Below are 12,076 nucleotides of genomic sequence, written 5' to 3' on the forward strand. Positions count from 1 at the left end.
GTTGCTCATTTATTGACTTTCTGTGTAGTGTTGGAACTTGGAAGACTATTGCTTGTTCATTTTAGTTGTCGGACCACCAATTCAAAATCCCTATCCAACTTAATTTTCAGAGTTTTTCCTTGAAGTTTAATTCTTAGAAACCATAGTGTTAGAGTAGGGCTAGTTTTACATACGTTCTAAATTGTATGGAGTTAATTGGTGGTCTGACCCTATTTATTGTTCGTATTGTAGTCTTCTTGTTTAAATACTTTATGATGATTTTGATTGCCTATTTTGGATCTTGCTTGCATTTGTATACATGGTGAAAAATGTTCTGCATTGATCGATGTAGCAAAACCGAATTTGTCTATCAGTTCATCTGACCGTTTGATCCTTTAAATAAACTCATCATAGATACCAGGACTAAATTTTGTACAACGCCAGACGCGCGTTTCGTCTACAAAAGACTCATCAGTGACGCTCGAATCCAAAAAGTTAAAAGGGCCAAATAAAGTACGAAGTTGAAGAGTAGTACATTCAAGATAGGTCCGAATTTTTTTAAGACGCTAAACAAGCTCTTATCTTGTAAATCTAAATATCACGATGTCAAATCTTATGTCATATAGCAAACCACATAATGTTGATCATTCCTTAATTCCACACCAGTCGACTTCCAGTATGTCCTCTTTTTTGTACATATGATAAAACATAGGTGTTGATAGATGTGACTCTTCAACCCCAGATTAATTCATCATGTTGTAACTAGTCTGATCCAACAAATGAAATGAGTAATTAATATATCATAAAATACATCTGACATGAACATAAAATACAACCTGATAAAACCGACAGGAAAACATTATGGCTAAGATAACGTCTCTTGGTGTTTGAATAGCATTGGAACCACTGTTACCCTTTATAAATCAGATTCGTGTTGTGTAGTCTAGTTTTCTATGTTGTGTATTGAATACAAGTGTTTGTCTGTTTGGTCTTTTCTTGGTTAACAATTGCGTTGTCTGTTTATTTTCGACTAATGAGTTTGAATGTTTCTTCTGGTCTCTTTTGCCTCTCAACAACTGGTTTTTTTTTTTGGTTCCGATGCAAAGACCCTACAAGTGAATCAATATTAAAGCCAAAATATGCAATTTTTAATGACCTGACAACAATCGTAACTATATCCCTTCTTAATAAGTCTGTTTAAAGGTTTTGTAAGCTTTTGAGGTGAGTACTGACATTTTTGTGCTTTGTAAAGAATATTACCATAAAAGATTGGATGTGAAACACTTGAACGTATAAGATGTCTGAATGTTGAGTTATAGTTACGAATTATTTTCTTATACCGATGATAAAATTTAGTAAATGTTTTGACTAGTTTGTGATATCGAAAACCCTGGCGTAATAATTTTTCAGTATTACATAAATTTATCTCGCTAAAAGCTAAATACGTTTTTATATACACGAGCTAATCGTACAAGTTGAGATATATATAAACACCAAAAGATGGTGACAAGGGAACGTCACCATCTAAAAATTGATATTTAACGATAGGAAATGAAAATCATCTCTTTTATCATATATTTTAGTATTAAGGTTCACATTAATGATATTTGATATCAAGATCGAGGAAAGGGCAGTGGTCATTGTAAGTATTAGCTTTGTTCAAAGTAAGTTATTCAGTTACTATGTTAAACTTTCATCGAATGTTATGAAACATGGAAAAAAGCTTCAACAAGATCTAGAAATATCAAAATAAAAAGTAACAAATCATAAACCCTGGTATCTATGATGAGTTTATTTTAGGTACTCCAACGATTATACCGGCAAAGTTGAGGATACTGAGGTTAAGGATGTAGTGTCGCAAATGAGTGCTAATAATAACACATACATTAGTACATCAGTTGACGTAATAAGTCAGAAGCAGTGTATCATGCAAGAGAGCGGTGTATATATGTAAGATTGGAATTTGGAGACAATCTGCACAGAAGAAGGAAAGATTTAATGTATATACTAAAATAATAACGTCAATGTTCGTTCCCAGGTGATAAGTTTCAATGACAAATAAAAACAAACAAAGTTTTGTTTTATAACATCAATGGACCAAATATATCTGTGAATGACGTCAAAGACATGATACATGCAATGACTTAATGTGAGACATTACTTATCATAAACAAAAGTTATAAATGTTAGTAAATGATATAACGCTTGAAACATTACAATAATTAATATCAGAACAACTATTGTCATTTTCAATATTCGTTGATTGTCATGATAACATTTAATGTAGAACAATACATGGAACTAGCGCTAACTTATGTCAATATTCTCTTGTTAGAATAAACAATAAAAGTTAGAATTTTAGGTCAAATTGTTCACATGGTGATTTTGATTACGCAGTATAGATCAGTATAGATAAACTATTGATAAACTCATGAAATACAAAGGTCATTTTAAAAATCATCAACAATATGACTAGGCACGATAAATGTGATAATGAAATACCTTATAAATATAAATGTTACATGTATTATTGAAGAATTTTTATTTTAAGATAAACAACACTGGAGATTCTAAGTACATATGTGGCTGATCGTAGGGAAAAAGGTCTTTCAAAGGAAAACTGCGCCTATTATTAAGGGATCCCACCTACGCGAGGAACGACCTTGTTGGTGTTTTTGTAATTTCTAATATATATTTATATTTTTCTTTAAAAATCTTTTTCCAATCACGAGAGAGTACAAGTACCCACTTATCTCTATCGTGATATTTCGGATTGTGGAGATTTGAATTTAACGCATGTGCAGTATTTTATGCTTACATTGTCATATCAGCGGGAGGTTTTGCTAGCCATACAGCCAGGTTCAACCGACCATATTTTTCTCTTAAAATGTCCTGTACCAAGTCTGGAAATAGTCGATTTTTTTTTATCTTCGGTCCGATTTATGTATGTTGGCTATTGCTTTTGGTGTAGTTTACTGTACCTGTTGTTCCATTGTTTTCCTTGGAAACAGTTAAAGACATATTTACACTTAATCCATTGAATGTTGGATGTATACTAATTGAGATTTTAGTGTAACTGTTATATACATGTTTGTATCAATTGATTTTGATTTGAGAAAAGTAAAATCACAAAAATACTGAACTACAAGGAAATTTCAAAACGGTAATTCTCTTATCAAATGGCAAAAATACAAGCCATAACACATCAAACGAATAGATAGAAACCGTCATATTCCTGACTTTGTACAGGCATTTTCTTATGTAGAAATGGTGGAGTGAACCTGGTTTTATATCTAGCGTAGGTTCTCAATTGTATGACAATCGTAACAATTTCCATTGTAATGAAAACAAGGCATGAACAAAACAAATAGACATAAAAGGTAAAAATGTCAAAAATAGTGTACAGCGGCCATCAATGTGTTATAATCTTAATCGATATAAAACAAAAACAAATATGTTTTAATGAAGCACAAAATAGCATTTATCAAATTTGACAACCTCATTCATTGCTTTTTTATTATCCGATTTTAAGTTCTTTACCCTGACAGGCACATGGTTAGGTTAACATTACCTAAGATGTAGAATGATGCGTTTGACGAACTAGCTTCAATAAATACGAATACTCTCAGATCTATACTATGTGTTTTGTTGAGGTTTTATGAATTTATAAAAAAAAACCTCTGCCACGCATGGTCTGTGTTTTCGTTAGATGCTGTTCTGATTTGTATCGATCTGATGACTTAAAGGTTCTTTCAACTGATTTTCATATATTGTTTTTATTGTGTACTGTTTCACAGCTGTCCCATGTTAGGAGAGGGTAAGTGCCTCAAACATGTTAAACCCTACCACATTCTATATGTTTCTGTTACAGGTCAGTGGTTGTCTTTGGTTTATGACTGTCATATTTGTGTTTCGTAAGTTGTTTTGTTATAGATTAGGCCGTTAGCTTTTCTAATTTAAATTGTTTCATATTTATTCTGCTTTCTCAATGTTGATTGGCGTACGGTTGCTAAAAATAGCTTACATTAACTTCATTCAAACTCTGGGTTTATACCCGTTTCCAATGTTTTACAGTTGTTTGGTGTAGTCAAATAAAGACTCTTTTCAATTAACTGTATAATCGTATTTTATGGTATAGAACAGTTCCGATGTGAGTTGTAGCTCTTCAACCCCTGATTAATTTATCATACTATAACTAGACTAATTTTGTCTAGCAGATCAAACCAAAATGCATTATTTCGTAATGTTTCATCAAAACATCTGACGACCATTACATATTATCTGATAGAACTGACAGGAAACATTAAAGATAAGATATAGTTTCTTGATGGTTAAATTGCATTGAACCTATTTTTACACTTTATAGAACTTATTGATGTACATGGTTTTGTTTGTATTTTATTGAGGTCTGCATTTACGAAAAACTGCAGCTAATGACTTTGATGGGACTACAAATATATGTGATTACGTCTTATATTGTCTATCTTTAGAATAAATCGTGTATGCGTTAAACTAAATACCAAAAAAATATCAAATACTCTGCCAAGTTGTAGAGCTATTGTTTATTAAATTAATTGAATGTTTTACCAACATTTAGACAATGGCATGTGTTTTACATTTGTTTTCTATCACATCGAACAGCTTTGTGAATATATCTTTGTAAACTGTTTTCCAAAAGTAAAAAAAAAAGCAATCTAAATTCAATGTTTTCTGTGTGGTGTTTGGGTGGTTTTTCCTCTTTTTTTCCTTTTGGTTAAAAGTTTTGGTCAAAGTATTTTTAATGAAGTTGAATTCCAATCAACTTATTACTTATCACACATGTTTCATATTAGGCGAGCGCCAAAACAAGGATTCGGAGGTTTTTAATGCACCTACCTAACACACAGCTATATGATATATCATTTGAAAGGTCTTTTATCGTACATTCAGAATTGCCTGGTCGTCAAATTGGGAAATGGTCACATTTTTCAAAAAACGGCAAAAAAGGGAAAAAAAATATAAGTCATAATTTGACGATATTGTTCGAAAAAATGCAGTTTAAGAACAAATTCATCTGCAATATAATATGAAATATATCATTTGACAAACTATAGTCTATATAATTTTTGTTTCTGAAATATTATTTTTTTTTCAAAGTGTTTAAAATGAAAAAATCTCGTATTTTTGTGAAAATCATAATTTTTACGGATATTGAAGCAAAACGCTCGGTAATATTTAATTTTGCATCTAAACACAAACAAATTCTATTGGTTTTATATTAGTATCATATATAACTAGTTTTTTAAGTTCTAAGGTCTCGCCTAGCTTGTTTTTTATACAGACAAAATATTGATAAACCTATACTAAAACATATCGTAAAACTGCTTTAAACTGCATATTTACCATGTTTACAGCACAGTTAAAAATATATGTTATTTTGGTCTCCTCTTAGTTCGACAGTTATAAATACAATATGATTCAAGGTCAAAGATCACTAGCAAGGTGTTGTTTTTTGGCTGTTTTTTTATTTGTTTAGATCACTAACAAGGTGTTGTTTCTTTTTTTTTTTTTTTTCTCAACTACCACTATCATCGCATACGGAACTTAAGAACACAACCATTTGGTAGAGTGATTACAAAACACAAAATTGCTAATAATATACATATTTACTTTGAATAACAGTGAGGCAACTTAAACTTTATGTTGCCCCCTTTGATCAAATGCTCTTTCGCTATTAGTCAATGGTATCGTTTTTTAAAATTTACATCATCGTCATTCATTTGGTCTTCTTAAGAGGTTGATGTCCTCTTTAGAATAAATATTTTGGCAAGTATCACTGCCCTGACATGGCCAAAGCTCAGTGCAAGACATTTGCTGCTCTCGGCAAATACATTTCTTGCTACATATTTATTCCCTCTTGCAAGAACATATTAATCTTGCAGGAAATCATACGTCATCATGCCTAAAAAGTAGACTGGATCTGGGCCATGTGAACTCTTTTTCCATCCGTATTCATAAGGAGACAAAGGATTTGGATGATCGAGATGTGAGGACATCCAAATTTTCGTTTGTAGAAATGACCGAAAAATATGTTCATTGAATGCAGGTTCACTTGAGTCTTTGCATGTTACAAGTTTAACACGTAACTTGTTTAAGTCAACATGTGATGAAGCGAATTTGTCTTTTGGGTCATACGAGCTTGAAATAAGCTCTCTGGCTGCTGACAATGATGTGGAAAAGGCAACTTGAATCTTGTCAAAGTTTTGGAGATTTGTAAACTTACTCGGAGATTTTCTTATCAACTTGAAAACAGTCTTTTTGCCAAACCAAATTATAGCAGAAGTGGTATCACAACCAGTTCCAGCATAAACTGCAGGGAGACTGACTAGCTAGTAAAGTTGAAAAAGATTTACTTAACTCATGGATTGGTATGTACCTTCTACAGTCCGTAAGAGAATTAGTTGACCCCGTCAAAAACCACATTTGTTCAGTCGACACAAGAATCTTGAAATAATTAACACAGAGCACAAGAACAGCTGTATTGGAAAACTTGACTATAATTCGTCGCCTTGTATTCAACTGCTAAAAGATTATCAGAGTATATAACATGAATTAAGAGTCTTGTGTCTGCGTCTCCGTACAAACAGGACATATCTGGAGATTAATTACATGATGCTCTCATTGAGAGTTGTCGCTCTATTTCTGGATTGGAAAATGCGCCGGCAAGAACTAAACATTTATTTTCCTCCTGGAACATATATCAGACAATTTGCTGCTCAGATAATCTCCAAGGAAAGTTATCAGAGCTTGCTTGTTTTTGTTGCTTGATAGGCATTTTTTCAGTCTGGAACAGTTCGGCCTTCAGCGATATGAAACTTTTTCGTAGTTGCTGTTGCCGATCGTCTATGTCGCTCTGCTGATTTTATGGAATGTTCAGTGTCATAGCGATCGAAGACATCAACAACCTTGTCTGTGAATCGGAAGCATGATTGTAAAAGATGGACGAAAGATACCAAAGGGACAGTCAAACTCATAAATCGAAATTAACTGACAACGCCATGGCTTAAAATGTGTGCCTGCATAATGTAAGATTGGGCCAAGACTCCAAAATGTGGACATCCTTTTAACATCAAATGACTGAACTCATGCCATTTCTTATTGGTACGGTAGCACTGTGGTCGATTGGAGGAATGTTAGGGACTGATTCTACTAAATTTTCAAATTCATGGGAAGCTGAGACTTATTTGTCTTCCTCATAATTCCATCGTCATAAAATAATCCAGTGGGAATGGAACAAATTAGATAGGACGAAACAGTTTCCACAGATACGTCATCTCTACATTCAGTTAGAGATAGTGCAGGGTAAGCATAAGCTCGGGATTCAAATGACCTTTTACAATTTGCCCAGATTTGCATTTAAGTTGTACTTTGGGGTTTATATCTTCAAATGTCTTCAGACCTGATCTTTGTCTGTTGATAGTGATGACTCAACAAATGTTTTCATTTTTATTTTTCAAGTTTCAACTGATTTTAACACTGAATCTTCAATGTCGTGACTTGCATGGGGACCAGTTGAAATGTTCATAATGATATGCTGACGGGGGTGATTATCAACGTCAAATGAATTTGTAATATTTTCTGTTATATAAACAGTTAGATCGTCTATATATTTTTATCCCTTTTCATTGCAGCTGGTTTTGCTTCATCGTGACATTGGTCACCACTGGACAAGACACGCACGTGCCCTCATTGTCGATGTTATCTGACTAAGCACATGCCTTGTAAGATTCCATCTTATCAATGAAGCCTTCTTCTTTGTTAAACCAGTAATGCCTCTAATGTATCAACCTCACTCAAAAACAACCTTAACACATCATCTTGTCTTTGCTTTAAGCTAACAGCATTCATTAAGGTTGTAAAACCTCTATTAGTTGTCATACTGAGAGTCTCTTGTGTGATATTTGGACATATTATACAGCGTTGCTAATTTATGGACATGCGACCGCGCTTCATTGGAAGTGGCGCACATTTCACAGGACTTGGACACTCATCAATGATGAGTAATTATGATAATATTCAAGAATATACTATTCTACAAAATGCAGTCTGCTGCTCACATAACACATGCCAATATCGTTAGTAATGGTTAAAGTGGTCTTTTGGTAACACATGTACGAATATTTATCTAGTAATATGTTTTAAAAACATGACTTGTGTTTTGGAAACTCAAGTGTTACCTATGCATATTAGATACTAGAGTATATACATTTTTAGCGTCTGGGATAAACACGATACAGATCCGGAATACCGTTTAATAATGCATATTTTAGAAAAGTCGTCAAACATTTATTATCCATCATTGAGCTTCGATGTGTGTCGCAATCTGTTCAGGGTATATGGAATTTATAAAAACAAAACATACAAGAGTTTTAATAAGTCATTGACACTTACAATCTAAACAAATATGTTTTTTTTTACATTTTAGGGTTGGTCTTACAGATGCCTCAGAATCAACTAATTTTTCATAAAATCTTCTTTTTCTTGGATTCTATGTCTTTTTAGAATGTATTCAAAGCTATTTTAGATAAAAACGAATAATATATTTACAACAATGCCGATATATGCAATGTTAAATGTCACCGTATAATCCAAAGTAATTCGACATGTCTGTGTTCTCGTGAGATTTGCAAGAAACGTGACCATAGGGATCTTTGACGACCACCCAAATCGTATGCTCTAGAAGTTTTTCTTTCGATTGATACCAAAATTAGCTGTGTGTTCGATAGGTGCATTAAAAACCTTAACGAGAGGCTTTTTCTCAAATCGGCGCTCGCCTATATGGTATGATCATCCTACTTTCAATGCCTAATTAGAGTGGTTTTTTTCACGATTGCACGGTCTATTGAACATAGAAAATGATAGTCCGAGATGGACATCCAGCAACTATTGACACATTCTTGTTAAGATCTTGGAACTAATCTAAATTTTGGAATTTTGTACATATACCGTTATAAAATGATGATTTATTCGACACGCTAAGTTTTGTTTATATGTTGGCTTAGCCGTATTTTGAACAACCTTTTTGGATCACGATTTTGAAGCCTCTACGACATGATTTGGTTTTCAAGTACATTTTTTTTTTAGTTTTATTTCCAGCGGCACTGATGAGTCTGATGTAAAACCACACGTGCGTCTGGCATACACAATTATACCCCTATTATCTGTGATTATTTTTGACAAAACATTGACGAAACCTCCAGTCAAATGCCGTTTTCTTGGCTATGTAGTTATGTCCGTTCACCCTTCTAAACATGATAATTGTAATAGCATTATATTGACGTTGCTCTTTTTCTCTTTTTTTATCTAGTTTATGAGTGCTAACATATTTTACAGTCTGATTGTATTTAGTTTATATGATCAAGCCCCTTGTGTAATTCTTTCTAAAAGCATTCATTAATCAACAGATATATCGTAAGTAAAAAACATAAATACATTTTTTATTTGATGTATAATGTCACAAATGACAAAATAAATCTACATTTTATCTTATACGGCCCTTTGTTGACGCAACTTTATAAAAACACACAAGTAAAAACTTCGTTACTAGGAAATGAATCTTTTTAATAGATCTTATCAGACTAACTTAATATATCACGTAGGTGTTTGTTTGTGCTTGTTTGTTCTTGATACATTTTGGATCGATGGAATGAACTAGGTCTACTTCGTTATAGTTTTGTATAAACTTTTGATATTGATTACGGTAATTACTATTTAATTATTAATACCAATTAATCATTTTGATGGTGAGATTTGACGTAAAAACTCCGATAAAATAGTCTTTAAATTAGTCAGCCAGCAATCCCATGAGAAAAAAATATTGTTATGCTGTAGATGTAAGATTTTATATGAAAACAACATTTTTCCATCCATTTTCTAGTACATATGGATAGGGACTTAATCTTCCTTTAAAGAATGTCAATTTTTTTTTATATCTAAAAGACCAACTTGCTAAAAGGCATTGATATGCGGATTGGAATACGCAATTCTTTAGATAATACAATTGCATCAATTAAATGTATAGTGAGCTCTATTTCGAAAGCTTCGAGCATAATAGTAGTTGATGACTTCAGAGATGTACAACATCTGACATCAATTTAAATTTCTAATAGACCAAATCAAAATGATTTACACTTTTAAATTTGTAGACGTTATATGGCGTTTAAAATTACCAACGTGCAGTTTACCTATTGCAACCTAAATTTTCAATTACAAACACGTTTTGCAGGATCTCGATTTTGACGAATTTAAGTCTAAACCTCCTGATTGCACTTGTACTAGCTCCCAATTCACATATAATCCGGTTGGCCACGTTATTAACGGTGACCTCAACATTGTTAATAACACTTTTCTACGAATGGTCCGAAATATCGTAAGCCTAAATCCACCAATTGGAAATGCAACTTTAAAATTTTGATGGATTCACTCGAGGATTATGCTAGACAATGTGCTAAGCACGAGAACGAAGACATAGTTACTCTTCCCGAATGGATTAAGACAGTGAGGTCGTTGATACAAACCAGAATTAAGAAACTGAATGTCTATCAATGCCCATGCTATGTCAATCTTTAAAGACCCAAACGTTGCAAAACACTTATCCTACCTCCATGACAAATATGTTATTGTCCCCGCAGATAAAGCCCCAAACAACATCGTTTTTGTGTGTAAAACTCATTACAGTAATTGATTGATAAACGAATTAGGTATTGACACTTCACTTGGAAACTCAATATATACCCTCACGACACTTACCAAAGAGGAAATCCTGAATAATCATAGGTCTGTTCTATGTTCCTTGGAATTTCAACGACAGATCTTCCATCACTGTATTGGATACCTAAACTACATAAGTGTCCATACAAACAACGGTATATTGCTGGGTCTTCCAAGTGCTCCAAGAAACCTCTTTCTAAATTATTAACATTTATTTTGATCAGCAATTAAAGACAGGCTTCAAAGTTATTGTGAAACTGCCTATCCTTGAGGTGGCGTGAATCAGACGTGGATACTTAAAATTTCAAAAATCTTTTAGAGTACATAAAGTCTAACTCTCTTTCATCTTGTAATAATCTTAAAACATTTGACTTTTCTACTCTTTACACAAGTATTCCACATTCCAAACTAAAAGACAAATTGAAAGAGTTGGTATTGCTTTGCTTCATAAAAAAGAATGGCCAACGTAGATACAAGTATCTTGTCTAAGGAAGGGATAAATCCTACTTTGTAAAGGATCACTCTGGTTCAAACAAAAATTTCTCTGAAACTGATATTATCAAGATGCTTGATTTCTTGATTGACAACATATTTGTTACGTTCGGAGGACGTTTTTTCAACAGACGTTCCAATTGGAACAAATTGTACCCCTCTACTTGCCGACTTGTTTCTTTATTATCATGAGGCTGACTTCATGCAGGAACTTCTTAGGAAGAAAGATAAGAAGTTAGCGATATCCTTTAACTCTATTTTCCACTTTAAAGATGATGTTCTTTCACTAAATAATTCAAAATTTGGTGACTATGTGGAACGCATCTATCCCATCGAATTAGAGATAAAGGATACTACAGATACAGTTGAGTCGGCCTCATATCTTGTCTTACATCTAAAAATTGACAATGAAGGTCTGTTGAAAACAAAACTTTACAACAAAATAAATGATTTCAGCTTTCCAATTGTGAACTTTCCATTTCTAAGTAGCAACATTCCAGCAGCACCTGCATACGGGGTATATGTCTCCCAATTGATACGATATTCCCGTGCTTGCATTTTCTCTTGATAAAGGGTTGCTGCTTACAAAGAAGCAATTAAACCAAATGTTCCAAATGGTGAAGTGGAAATCATCCCTTCGTAAATTTTACTGACGCCATCATGAGTTGGTTGACCGTTATGGAATACCCGTTTCACAAATGATATCGGATATGTTACTTACGTCGTAAATACAAACCCCTTTCCTTTCATGAATGAGACTTACCGAATAAGACTATTTACCGGATTTGTTATCACAAAAGCATCACGACGGGTGCCACATGAGGGGCAGGATCTGCTCATCCTTCCGAAGCACCTG

This window comes from Mytilus trossulus, chromosome 14 (assembly GCF_036588685.1).
Source record: "Mytilus trossulus isolate FHL-02 chromosome 14, PNRI_Mtr1.1.1.hap1, whole genome shotgun sequence".
NCBI lineage: Eukaryota > Metazoa > Mollusca > Bivalvia > Mytilida > Mytilidae > Mytilus > Mytilus trossulus.